This window comes from Canis lupus, chromosome 20, assembly GCF_048164855.1.
Source record: "Canis lupus baileyi chromosome 20, mCanLup2.hap1, whole genome shotgun sequence".
In the NCBI taxonomy this organism is placed as follows: Eukaryota; Metazoa; Chordata; class Mammalia; order Carnivora; family Canidae; genus Canis; species Canis lupus.
Window position 1 is genome coordinate 13,313,475 of NC_132857.1, and position 14,585 is coordinate 13,328,059.

General features: G+C 35.0%; 1 long non-coding RNA gene across 1 annotated transcript; it reads left to right on the plus strand.

The window, feature by feature from the left end:
• Positions 1 to 970: 970 nt before the first annotated feature.
• Positions 971 to 9,638, plus strand: LOC140612049 (uncharacterized). Its single transcript, XR_012013369.1, has 4 exons — positions 971 to 1,182; positions 1,602 to 1,754; positions 7,161 to 7,261; positions 8,678 to 9,638. It is a non-coding gene; the product is annotated as an uncharacterized lncRNA (long non-coding RNA).
• The last annotated feature ends 4,947 nt before the right edge of the window (positions 9,639 to 14,585 follow it).

The following is a 14,585-nucleotide window of genomic DNA, read 5'->3' on the forward strand; positions in this document are numbered from 1 at the left end:
AAGAAGTAATTCAGCAACATGAACTCCAACTTAGCCAAGGAGATGCAGAACAAGAATCTACCTCACAGAGCTATGAAAATTGTTAATATATTGTACTGTTAATCCAGTTAATCAGTTGTCTCTGAGAGGAATGCCATCCCAGACCTGAACAAAACTTCTATACCTCTGAAACTTAGTCTAAAGATTACAATTATTCTTAAACAAGAAGTGCACAATGTAAACTGACCTAGAAATTTCACTGTGAGAATTTACAATGCAGATTCTAAAGCATATCTTTTGAAAGAAATCCCTACTGGACATCCCTTTATCATCACTGAGTTTTTCTCTCTTTGATTTCTTGCCCTCTTTCACAGAATATTTTGCCTTTGGGCTCCTGTCTTGCTCCATTTTTGGATATGTCCTGTGACAGTTAATTTTATATGTTAAGTTGACCATAATGGGGGATCCAGATATTCGGCTAAACATTATTTATAGGTATGTCTCAAGGATGTTTCAGGTTAAGATTAGTATTTGGATAAGTAGACTGAATAAAGCAGATTATCCTTCCCAAAGTGGGTGGGGTGGATATTATCTAAATCATTGAGAAAGGAAGAATTCATTTATTTTCTGACTGTTGAGCCGGGACACTGGTCTTCTCCTACTCAGACCAAGATTCATACTCTCAGAGTCTGACTGGGACTGACACCATTGACTCCACAAACTTAATTACTTAAAACAATACACAATCTACTGTGGTTTCCATGGGTCAGGAATCCGGTCATGGCTTAAGTGGGTCCTCTGCTCTCATGGCTTAGGTGGGTCCTCTGCTCAGGGTCCTAAAGACTGCCATTAAGATGTTCACTGCACTATTCACCAACCTGGAGGCTTAAGACGGGAAGAATCTGCCTGACGCCATTCAGATAATGTTGGCAAAATCATTTTCTTGCAGCATGAGTCACAGTGGTTTCCTTAATCAAGGTCAACAGGAGAACATCTCTCTGCACAGAGAGAGCCTACGATTCTCTTTTTAAGAGCTTTCACTGGATTACATCGGAGACCCATCCAGGAGAATTTTTCTTTAGATTAACTCAAAAGCTCTCCATGTGAGGATGCAGTAAGTTGGCAGTCTGCATATGGAAGACGGCTCTCACTAGAACCTGCCCATGCTGACACCCTGATCTTGGACTCCCAGCCTTCCAAACTGTGAGAGATAAATTTCTGTTGTTTATAGGGCATCCTGTTTATGCTATTCCATCTGTGCATCGATATGTATTAATCTTTCTATTCTATAATGTCAAAAATTAAAAGCAACATAAATTTTCAGAAGTAGAGAATAGTGAAGTAAATTATAGTTTATTAATACTATGATATTTGTGACTCCGTTATTATACCATGTTTGAGAGGACTATTTACTGTAGAAAAAAATGTTTAGATATATTTCTAGGAAGAGAATAAAAACAGACTATAAAACAGCATGTATAATATGTAACTATTTTATTTATTTATTTATTTATTTATTTATTTATTTACTATTTTACTTATATATACACTAAAACACACCTCTTTGATTCTTCCATTTGTTTTTGTGGGGGTTTTTAAAGATTTATTTATTTATTTTAAAGAGAGAGAGAGAGAGAGAGAGAATCTCATGCACACTCCACATGGAATGCAGGGCCTGACATGGAGCTCAATCTCACAACCATGATATCATGACCATGAGATCACAACCTGAGCAGAAAACAAGTGTCGGAGGCTTAACTGACTGCATCACCCAGGTACCCTTGATTCTTCCATTTGCACAAGGTCTTTTCTCCTACTACTGTGGTGATAGAGGGAAGAGTGAATAGACCAATCCCAGAGTCATACTGCCTCAGTGCCAACTCTAAGTCCACAACCTACCAGCCTATGACATGGGCAAATTGTTAACCTCATTCTGCCTCAGTTTCTTCTTTACAAATTGGAAACCCTTACAGGTTTATTATTGCTACAGGATTATTATTTAACTATGAGAATTAAATGATATAATGCATGAAAAAACAACATGAGGTCTAACACAGAGAAAATAATCTCCAATTTTAACTATTAACTTAGTAAGTGACCAAAAATATACAGAAGAATTAAATCAAGAACATGGATGATAGAATGATTTACAATACCTGAGAGGAATGTTTCACAGTTTGTTCACATAATAGTGAAATATAAATATAAATTCAAGTTACACAGTATATAATGGATATTATTGGCCTATCCTTTCCAACACAAAACATAACAAGTTGGTTAAATCGTTACCTAGGATACTATGTTATAGAGAAAAAAAATGAGTCTTAGCAAATGACATGGAAAGAAGAAAAATTGATGTCAGGAGTAATTAGTCTTGGTAGGAAATAATCAACACAAAATAAAACTGGTATTGTCTAAAAGCCCCTAGTGAAATTTGGTACTCATTTACAAATAGCAGAAGAACCAAAATTTCTTTCAAAACAATAAATTTACAATTATCACCAGTGAACATGGATTGGATAGCAATGATGATTTCAAAAGAAAACTCACAATAGGGGGACCTAGGAGTTATTATTTTGATCTAGAGAAAAAACTGGCTTTGAATCCAAGTTCATTGTTTGACCCACTATAAATTACCACCTCCAAGAGAATAAAACAAGCCAAAAAAATCATAATGAGTAATATTAATGTTTCTGTGACCTAAAGTTGTAATCCTAAGGTAGGATATTAGCTGCTGGAAGGTAAGCAAAAGAAGTAAAATGAAGCCTGGAAACCTGCATTGAGTAGGGGGTGATAAAGGGGTAACTGAGTCACTTCCCAGCTGGGCATCAAGAACTCCTTATTGGGGGTCTGTGAGACATGTGGAATTAATGAAAAGTTGACAATATTTTTCTTTCAACTATAGCATTATTAAATGGCCAAAAAAATTGCTATGAAATGAAGAATCAGTGCACAAAAGGAATCTGCTTACATTGACCTCAAAAATCAGTGGGAATATCAGGACAAAAAGGTAGACAACCTCTGAGGAAAAACAGCATTGGGATACAAAAGAACTTATTATATATATATACATATATATAAGACATATATATATATATCTTAAGCTATTGGTAAAGTTTTCACCAGCACCAAAATTTTATACTTAATTTAATGTTTCTCTGAAACCTTAGAAATGTTATTATACTTTGGTTCAGAATATGCATTTGAGACTTCATGGATTGAAATAATTCTGTTCATGAGCAACCTTTACAATCCAACAAGACAAATTATGTTTTCCCATGCAAGTACAGAATTTTTTTCCAGTATTACACATCCAGTGAATTGCTTTGTTACCTGTAGTGAATAATGTAAACATCTCTCTCTGTCTCTCTCTATCCCTCCCTCTCTCCCTCTCTTCCCCTTCCACCTCCCTCCCCATGCCTTCACTCTCCCTCTCCATCTCTCCTATCTCTCCCGCCTCCTTCACTGTCCTTCCTTCTCTCTCTCTGAAAATCCTTCATCAACTTATGGTCACCAAAAATAGATTTGAGGGTGGATACAAATAATAAATACATAAAATAAAAACATAAATTACATATATGTATGACTTCATATGCTTTCGAATTTGGACTGAATTAAGAACATAAGGTAAAAAATAGATGTGTAGGGAAAAGTAATGCCCTGGACTAAAGTCAGAATGCCTTCCATCTTCCAAGAACAGTTCTGAGGCTGATGCATCTACTTCGTGCTCTGTAAATAGATACTGTGAAAGTAGGGGATCATCATGTAACCTAAAATTCTAAGAGATGATGTAAGCAGAGCACTGAGAATTAGTAATAAGGATTTAGAGAAATAGAGTACTGAAATCTCAGTAGAAAAAAAAATGTGAGAACAGAGGAAAAATAGAAGGCTTTATGTAAAACCAACTGGCTAATACTAGATCCAAATATCTATCCTCTGGGAAGGGTTCCCAACATTTGCAGTTATACCTTTCCTTGATGTGTCTCTGACATTTTAGACATGTGCCTATTATGGTGCACAACACATTGTCGCCATGGTCTCTTCCATGTTGGCTTCTCCCGCTGTGCTGGGAGTGTCCGGGCACAGAAGCACTCTATCATATCCTTACAGTGTCAACACTAGCAATGAACACGTAGCATATAGTCAATACAGGGCTGCATTAATAAATGAATTAATTAATTATTTAGTCTGACTTAGCACAATAAATAGCTATCCATAAACTAAATACATTAATCTCTCTCCCATCCCCATTTTTCCCCAGAAAATAGTAGATTAGGGTTTCAGTAGCATTTTACTTTCTTTATCCAGTTGTAGAATGTATTTTAAGCACATATCCCACATAAATAACCAAAGGTTTCTATACATGTTGATTACACTAACAAGAAATAAGTCATCACTCCTGAAATTCTTTCAGAATCAAATATTCTACTTTTAACCCAGAGTTTTATTTAACCTGCAATCTTCTTTGCATATTTTACTCTCTAGTCGATTATTTTCTACATCTATTTTATAGAAACCCCTAAAACAAGCCATATTAAACATTAACTTAAGAAAAAAAAATACAATCCATGGTAACCTTGGAAGAAACTTTGGAGCCGTTATAGTCATATGAAATATAGCTGTAAGAAATAGAGAGTGTGAATTTATCAAATCTGAATTAATAAAAAAGAAAAAATAATAGACAATAAGAATAATCTTCAGTGTCTGTAAACTCCTTTATATTTTATAAGGCTCTTCTGATATATTAACCCTGTATCTTTACAAGAATTGGATATATTATTTCCATTTGCCAAGGCATACACTGAGCCTCAGTAAATTACATGACTTGTTGGATTTTATGCTAATTATAGGTGGTAGAGTTGAAACTACAGCTGAAAGCTCCTGATTCATAGTTCACTTTTCTTTGCATCAAAACCACAGTCTATCTTTGTTACATATCAATTTTGGTAAATAAAGATATTTTAAGTATACGTCCCATACATATTACTATTAATAATATTCCTATTTTAGTACTTTGAAGAAATACTAGAATACATAAATGTTAACTTCTTTAAGTGTAAACCAATATAAGCATAAAACAGTATTATTAAAGCACAATAATACAGCATTTAAAAATTGATTTGTCTCAATTGATGGAGAATCCAATTTAGGTTAAATAACTATGTTTATGAAATTACTTCAGGATTTATTGGCTATAGCATGATAACTCATCAACTGCAGTTGAGCTTGCAGAAATTTGAGCAGAAAACTTAATTAACAATAATTTTAAAACTGCCAAAAGCTGCTGCAGTTCACTCTGCACTCTGCATACATAGCTACATGTGCTGGACTTCCAAAAGAAAGTCATTTCCTTAAACTGTTTACTTTCACGTCATTGAACTCATTATCAAAAATAAGTGAGCAATATTGATTTGGATGGTTTAATAATTCAAAATGGTTAAAGGCAATAACATCAATTGAACAGACAAATATTTCCTATTATTGTTTACTACCAACTTTATACTGTCTCAATTAATCCAGGCATGGTTTCCCAAAACAAATGGAAATGCAATTATCAGACCAAGAAGATACTAAAACCAGTAACTTAAACCTCAAGGAGGAGATTTTATAAAGTGATATAATCAATACTGCATTTGAAGTAGTATATGGTGGTGTTAATTTGCCACAGAAAAAACAGAGATTCTATTACCTTTTAAAAGTTAAAATAAAATATTTCAAAATATACTGATATGATACTAGCTGCACTTTGAATAGCTACTTTGCAGAAAATATATGTTTTAAAAAATAGCCTACATTCATACGCTTTGAATAAGGACATCTGCCTCTTAAGTGAGAGAAATTGTGGCTAATAAATGCTTGGAAATACTTAGTAAGAACACAAGTTGCCTTACCAACATACAAACAATTTTCATATATTCCTTGTGTTGAAGAAATAGCTGTACGTGATTTTTGCTCAAAAATCTATTCACAACCATCATATTTATTATCTTATCAAACCTCCCCTCAAAATAATAAGTATTGGCTCTAGAACCAAGTTGTTTCTACATTTGCCCATCATAACTCTTTTTAAATTGAAGAAAACAGAAGAACAGTAACATACCTTTGATAGAGAAAATCATGCTATCTCTTCAGCGGCACCTATTCCAGTTGTCCTTCTTGGGCTAGTTTTCTAGTTTTCTCCCTAAACCTTTACAATCCTCTGATTCAATATTACTGGTTTAAAAGAAGTGAAATGCACAAAGCTAGAAATCAAACTCAAGTAAGGAGAGAGATTATGATCAGGAACTACCTTAAGTAAAAGGAGAAATCTATTATTGGCTAATAGTGCACTTTTTTTTTTTTCTATATGAAAGTACTCTTACATCCATCCAACCACAGAATAAGAATAACTACTAATTGGTTTTCTCCTCAAAGAAATGTATCATTGGTTGGCAACTAAGGTAGCAAGAATAGTATTTTCACCCACTCGCAGCTTTAAAAATGAGAAGAAAATCTGATGTACTGAATATAGATAAGAAAATCTTTCAGATTCAATAAACTTGCTGAGGAAATTGCCTTCTTTTCCTTTAAATTCTGATTGGTATAATGACGACCATTGTCTTTAAAAAAATATAATCAGCATCAAATGCAAAAAATTGCAAAATTATTTTGCAAGTCTTTACAAATGTTAATATTGTTAAAAGTAAGCCTTGTAAAAGATTTAAAAATGGAAAATATATAAAGGTAAACTTAATATTTCCACCCTCATACTCCCAATTCCAACCTCCTGAAATAACAATATGAAGACCCAGGTGTATATACCTCCAGCAAGTTCTCCAAGCCTGTACAAATACACACATATGTCTTAGCGGATGTTGTGTTGCACTACCAGCTTCAGGATAGGCTCACCCCAGCTGTTGGAAGTACAACCGTAAGATGCTTTCACTGTCAATTATCTTCAGGATGGCCTCATTTGAGTAAAACTGCCTCTTCAAAGCTCATGTTTGCTTGGAGGGGCAGTAAACATCTAACGACTACTCATCTCAGGGGTGGAAATGCCTGTTCCCTCATCCCAATTCAGAACAAATCTGAGAGCTATGCCAGCTCTAAAACATGCATAAAGTAAATGGCGGCTTTTATTGCTTTTTTATCATGGATCTTCTCCCTCTCCCCAGACCTGTTTCATCCCTTTCCTCCCACAGGTATGGATGCAAAGAGCACTCCTGAAAAACATCCAGCTTACTAACCATCTCAGACGATTTACAAAGACATCTGATATCATATTATACTGTTCACAAAGAGGGTAAGAGCCTTAAAATAGTGTAATTTGAATTATCCATTCCCTGCCTTTGTGCGTCTTTTGTCTTATATTTTACTGCTACATATGCTATAAACCCCCCACTACCTTCTTACTATTTTTGCTTTAAATAGTCAATATTTTATTAAAGAAATATAATTACACATATACACAGAAGGAGAGAGAGCAGTAAGAGAGAGACAGAGAGAGAGACCTTTTCAAAGGTACTAAAAATACCCTGACCTACTCTGATATTTACTTAGCGTGATGCTCTTCATTCCTTGGTCAAGATCTGGAATCATATCTGGTGTCATCCATTGTTGTTTGGTCTAAAGAAGTTTTTTTTTTTTTTTAAGTTTTATTTATTTATGATAGTCACAGAGAGAGAAAGAGAGGCAGAGACATAGGCAGAGGGAGAAGCAGGCTCCATGCACCGGGAGCCCGATGTGGGATTCGATCCCGGGTCTCCAGGATCGCGCCCTGGGCCAAAGGCAGGCGCCAAACTGCTGGGCCACCCAGGGATCCCTAAAGAAGTTTTTAACATCAATCTTACACAGAGCTCTTAGCTCTTGTCTCTCTGAGAATGCCATTATATTTCCTTCATTTTTGAATATTTTTGTCCAGTACAAAATTTAGATTGACAGATTTTTCTTTTAGTGTTCTAAAGGTGCCCATTTGACATCTGGTCTTCATTATTTATGAGGAAATTTCATTATCATTTCCGTTAATTTTTCCAAGTATGTAATAGGTTGGGTTTTGTTTTTGTTTTTTGTTTGTTTGTTTTTGTTTTGTTTTGTTTTGTTTTTACTACTTTTGAAATTTCTTCTTTATTTATGGTTTTTAGCAGTGTGGCCATAAAATGCTTAGGTGTTTTTGTTGTAATTGCCTGTATTTGTTCTGCCTGGGATTTGCTGAATTTCTTGGACTGTGGGTGAATATCTTTTATCAAGTTTTGAAACACCTCTCACATCACCTCTGAGATTTCTTTGTCCCTGTAGACTCCAGCAATACATATGTTAGACTGTTTCTTATTGCCTCATGTATCTTGAATGTTTTGTCCCTTTCCATTTTTTATTCTTTCTTCATGTTTCAATTTGTATAGTTTCTATTGACCTTTCTTCTATTCCATTGATTTTTCATTTGCTGTGTTCAGTATGCTGTTAAAGACATTTAATATTCCATTTCTAAAATAATATATATATATTTTTATTTCTAGCTTCTCTATTTGGCTATTGGAAATTTCCACTGGACTAAGTCTCTGCTAAGGTTTCTCTTTATAAAATTGTTACAATTTTCCTTCCAGATTCTTTACCATTTTTATCATAATTAATTTAAATATCCCTATTAGATAATTCTGTTTGGGCTATCTTGTAGTCTGCTTTCATTGACTATTACCTTCTTTTTTTAATTTTTGTATTTGAGAGAGGGAAAGAGAGCACAAATGGTGTGGAAGGACAGAGGAAGAAGAAGAAGTAGACTCCTTGCTGAGCAGAGAGCCCAACACGGGACTCCATCCCAGGACCCTGAGATCATGACCTGAGCTGAAGGCAGATGTTTAACTGACTAAGCCACCTAGCCTTGACTCTTATCTTTCTTGACCTGGAGTTACAACCATCCATCTTTCCTTCCTTCCTTCTTTCTTTCCTTTCATGTGTTGTAATTTATTTTTTATATGCCAGACATTTCTATTAAAGACCAGCGGGGACTGAAGTAGTAAGTCCCAGAAGACTTTTTTTTTGTCAATCTAGCTACCATAGTGGTGAATCTAAGCCCATTTGCTCTAAAATGGAGCTGAGTTTTTTAAATTTTACTGATTCATTTCACCTTAGACTTCAAATATGTTGAGAAGGGTTAGGATTTTTCCCCTGTCAGGGCCTTGGATCAGAACATTTGTATGATTCCAAAGATTTACCTGGATTTCAAAACTGAGCCATCTGGCTGTGGCTACTCCCAATTTGTAATCCAATCTGGCTGCCTGCTTCTTGGATAGCAGAGAAATCACTGTTGCTTTCCAATTCTTGCTCCCTATCTTCTGAGTCTTTCAGCCCCTGCTATCTACCTGAGTCTTCCTAGACAGCAGCCCTCTACTCTTGGAAAGCTTCAAGTGCCCCAGTAGGGTTTTTCTCAGCTACCCTCTAATGCCCCAATGTTGATATCTGATTCTGAGTGTCTCTGGAGATCTGTCTCAGCTCCTGTGTCCTCCTCCCTGACTTAGAGTGATAGCTGCTTTGTACTTACTGAGCTTTCCTTTTTTGTTTCCTTCATTTTGTTCTCATTAAAGACCTATAGAAACAAAATGTCACAGGTGGACACTTGTTCTGTGACTAGAAAGTCTAATCTTTCAAACAGCCCACATGTGGTCATTAAAATTTGATTCAAATTTTGACTGGCTTCTCTTTTCCTGGTCCAGGGTATATTCCTCCTCTTCCAATAGGTCTGCCAAAGATGACAGGAATTGTGGTTCTTTCCTTTCCTATAATGGGCTCTTCACTTCCTGGATTTCAGTTCATTTGGGGTTTTGTCTCTAATGGGTTTTTAAATCTATTATTTGGAAGTTTATCATGCTTTTATGGGCTGCTGGCCTGAAAATAAGAGTCTCCGGATTTTATTTTACATCTATAGAGTTCTTTTTCTATTGAGAATATTAAATCCTATGAACTGATATTTGAACATTGCTAAAAAGTTTTAGTCAATCTATAACAGGTTTAATTTTTAAAATATTAAAATCCCCAATTATTTTGTCTCCTTTGAATTATTAAAGATATAGATAAAAGAGTTAATTCTTCTTCTAGAATAAATTATTTCATCACTCAAGGAAATTCAACTCAACAATAATTGCTGCCACTAAACCAGGCTTTTAATAAATTGATCAAAATGTACAAGTAAGTTGTTCATATTTATACCAGATTGCAGGACATTATTTTGGTATGTATTTTACAGAAATGTATCCTATGATAGAATAAATTTGAAAATTAACAAAAATATTTGATATAAGTCTAATATATTTTGAAATATAACAGTACTATGTGTATCTAACCACTGATAATGATCACTCACCTAGGATATGATTTATACCAACATCAGACAACCTAAGATCTCAAAAAGTTGATTCTCTAGTAGTGCCATTTGCCTTAATGTCTATTTTGTATTATATACATATAGCTATCAGGTTTGGGGGGTTTTATTTACCTAGCTGTATTTCTAATCTTTGAATTTTGAATCCCTCATTATTCCTATTTTTTACATTTTTTATAGTAAATAGCATATAGTTGATTTTTTATCAACTCATCTTTTAACTGAAGTATTTTGTCTAATCATTTATATTATAATTACTAATATAATTTTATTTATTTTGACCATCTTGTTTTATGCTTTTTGTCTCAGATTCTTACATTTTTTCCTTATTTGTCTTTTGTTGCTATTTTAATTTTACTCTTTCTCTTACTTGTTTAGAGATAGTCCTAGAAATTTTTATATGCATCCTCATCAATATCTGTACATTCCTCCCAGTTTACCACTATACACTTGATATCCTGGTTTTTGTGTGATTCAGTAATATTTATCTTTTCTTTCTGTCCTGACAGGATATTATTATTATTGTGCTATGAATGCAGTATTCTTACCTTATTCTTTTTACTTCAATGATAGAAATGACAGAGCAGACTTAGTCTGATCAATCACCTCCCTTCTGGGCTTGGTGAAACTTCTGGAACCAATTTATACATCAGTTGTCTTTTGCTATATAATGAATTACTCCAAAACATACTGGCTTAAAACAAAAGCAAGTTATTATTTCTCACAATCAGTGGGTTGACTGAGCTCACCTCAGATAGATGAAAGTGACAAAAATTTCTCTCTACATGTTTCTTATTGGCTTCTTAAACATAGCAGCAGCATTCCAAGAAGATAAGGACAAACATTTATCTAGCCCACTGCTTGGTGGGCTGATTTCCCATTGGCCAAAGCAAGTCACATGGCCAGGAACAGAGTCAATATGGGAAGGAATACGTAAAGGCACTGCGGAAGAAAAGATTTAATTCAACCAACCTGGATTACTTAAACCCTTCTCATTTGCAAGGAAGACTTTATCTTCAGGATAGGCCCTTGGGAGAAGAACTTTGATCCCTTATAATATTCTGCCTAAAATGAATGTTTTTGTATGCAAAACATACATAGCATACCACTTTGATGAGATAATTTATGCTAATAATGCCTTTTATGGTGAATGACTGCTTTTGTATGCCTCAGGCCATGGGCCAGTTCCATCAGATAGTTTATGCTAACATATGTAATTTACAGAGAAGCCTTGTTTTTCCTCTGGAAAGCAGGAATTTGAGTAACTGAGATCAGTCACATGAGTACTACATGCCTATATGACTGAACCCCAATAAAAACACTGGACACCAAGGCTCAAGTAAGCTTCCATGGCTGTCAACACTTCATATGTGTTGTCATACATTGTTTTTCCCACTCCACTGGGCAAAGACACCTAGAAACTTATATATGGTTTCTCCTATGCTTTGCCTCATATATCACTTTTCCTTTGCTTATTTTAATCTGCATCCTCTCACAGGAAAACACTACAATCAAAAGTATAAGTTTCTGTGAGTCCTAACAGTGGATCACAGAGCCTAAGTGTGGTCTTGGGGTCTCCCACCACAGGCATGAATGGCCATAGGCAAAATTATTGGTGACCTTCAACGTAGGAATCCATTATAGAGAGTGAGAAAGAGCCAGACCTCATACAAATAGATTCTAAATATTGCCCAAAGTTCGAAGATATCCCAATGCACAGCTCATGAAGGAATCTGCTGCTTTTCATTACTTTCCCCACTGGCCAATTTCACACCTCGTGGAGAAGAAAGTTTAATGCCAGTTTTCCCTGTAAGTAGCCTAAGGTTCCATCCATACCTAGTAGCCCATCTGGTTTAGTGATAGGAAGTAGTTTGAATATGAAACTAAATCAGAAGGTAAGTAACAGTAGATTAAAGCTGAAAAATCTGTAAGACATACTCTCTCTAGAAACAGAATGTAGGAAACCACCAAAACCAAAAGTAGGGATAAAAACAAGGGCATATAGACATTCAAAGCCTGGTTCTCATAGTTAAAATAAATGTTAAACATAGCCGAACTCCTAGACTGATTAACATAAATCATCACATTAACTGCTTTTTATCTCAGTACTTATGACTCAATACATATTATGCTTTCACCAAAAATAGGAATCATGCAAAAAAGCAAGAAAACTCCATAAATATAGAACAATCATATTAGAATTACCAGACTGAGAATTAAAAAAAAAAGTATCAAATATACTAATGGCTCTAATAGAGAAAGTGTAAAACATGCAAGAATAAATGGGAATGTTAGCAGAGATGGAAACTAAGAATCAAAAGTAAATTCTAGAAGAAATAATCAACAGTAACAGAAATAAAAAATACCTTTGACAGATTCATCAGTAGATGCAGTATAGTAGAGAAATGTATCAGTGGATTAGAAGATCAGTCAACATAAGCCTAACAAACTAAATTCAAAGACAAAAAAAGAAAAGATATTGATGATGAAGAAGAAAAAAAAACGAATAGAACATCCAAGTGCTGTGTGACTTTCAAAAAATATAAACATACATCTAATTGGAATAACATAAGAAGACAGAATAGAACATAAGAAATAGTTGAAATAATAATAGCCAAAAGTTCTCAAAATTAAAGAAAAACACCAAACTATAAATTCAAAAAGCTTAAGGAACACCAAAGAGAATACCAAAAACAAATCAAAATAAAACTCTCATTAGAAGCAATATCAACAAAATGGCAGGAGTAGAAACTTCCAGATGCTTGTTCTCCCATAGAAACATCAAATAAACAACTACAGACTCACTAAAATAAGCTTATAGAAGTTCTGGAAATGAGTCACAGATTTATATTAAGCATGTAAATGCCCAATTAAAACACACATAGGATGCCTGGGTGACTCAGTGGTTGAACATCTGCCTTTAGCTCTGGGTGTGATCCCAGAGGTCCTAAGATCGAATCCCATATCAGGCTCCTTGTGCGGAGCCTGCTTCTCCCTCTGCCTATGACTATGCCTCTTGTGCATGTGTGTGTCTCATGAATAAATGAATAAAATCTTTTAAAAAAATCAATCAATCACACATGCACACATTAAAAAGGATGGGAACTTTTTTTGTTGTTTTTGCTTGACCTTGTCCTATCCCTTCCCTGGATTAGTATGGCACAGTAGGAGGAAGTGATGCACTTCCTTGTCCTCTTCCTTGAGATGGAGGAAGCAAAGTAGAACTTGCTTAAAGCTATCTGGTCTTATTGTGGGCTGCCCAGTGGACTTATTTCCATCCATTTGACTTGGAGCTTAGACAGAAAATGGCAACATAGGTTAGATCTCAGGCTGGAATCCATAGAAGGTAGAGATGGGTACCTCAGCACAGGAAAACCACAAGGTGAGTGTAGACCCATGGATGTCTGGGTGTAAGAAATTATGGGCATAGAAATATAATAAATTAGCTAAGTCCCCCAAAAAAGTTGTGAGGGGAGACCCTTTGGCAAATTAAGACATTTAGGGCAGCCTGGGTGGCTCAGCGGTTTAGAGCCGCCTTCAGTCCAGAGTGTGATCTGGAGACCCAGGATCGAGTCCCACTTCAGGCTCCCTGTATGGAGCCTGCTTCTCCCTCTGCCTGTGTCTCTGCCTGTGTGTGTGTGTGTGTGTGTGTGTGTGTGTGTGTGTGTCTCATGAATAAATAAATAAATAAATAAAATACTTTTTAAAAAATTAAGACATTTAAAAGCAGTTGGGTAAAATTGGGTAAAAAAGGAAGCTCATACACAGGTCCTGATGGGATATATGCCTAAAAAGACATTAGAAGTACTGAAGTTTTCACTCTGGGTTGGTTTCAAGGCTCAGAGGCTTAATAATCAGTAAAAGTCTTCCACAACTGTCTGCAAAGATTGAAAGAAGTGACTATTTTTGCAAATGCTCAGTTTTCAACAAAGATCACAAGGCATATAAGAAAACAGAGAAACTGTCCTATTCAAAGGAACAAAACAATCCTCCAGAAACCATACTTGAGGGAACACACTCATAGAACTTACTAGACAAAGACTTTAAAACAAATGTCTTAAATATAATCAAAGAGGTAAAGAAAAACAAACAAAGAATTAAAGGAAGTCAGGAAAATTACATATGAAGAAAATGAGAATATCAAAAAAGAGAAATTATAAAAATGGACAAATTCTGGAGCTGAAAAATACAATAACTGAATTGAAAAACTCATTATAAGGATTCAACAGCAGACTCAAAGAAAGAAAAGAAAAAA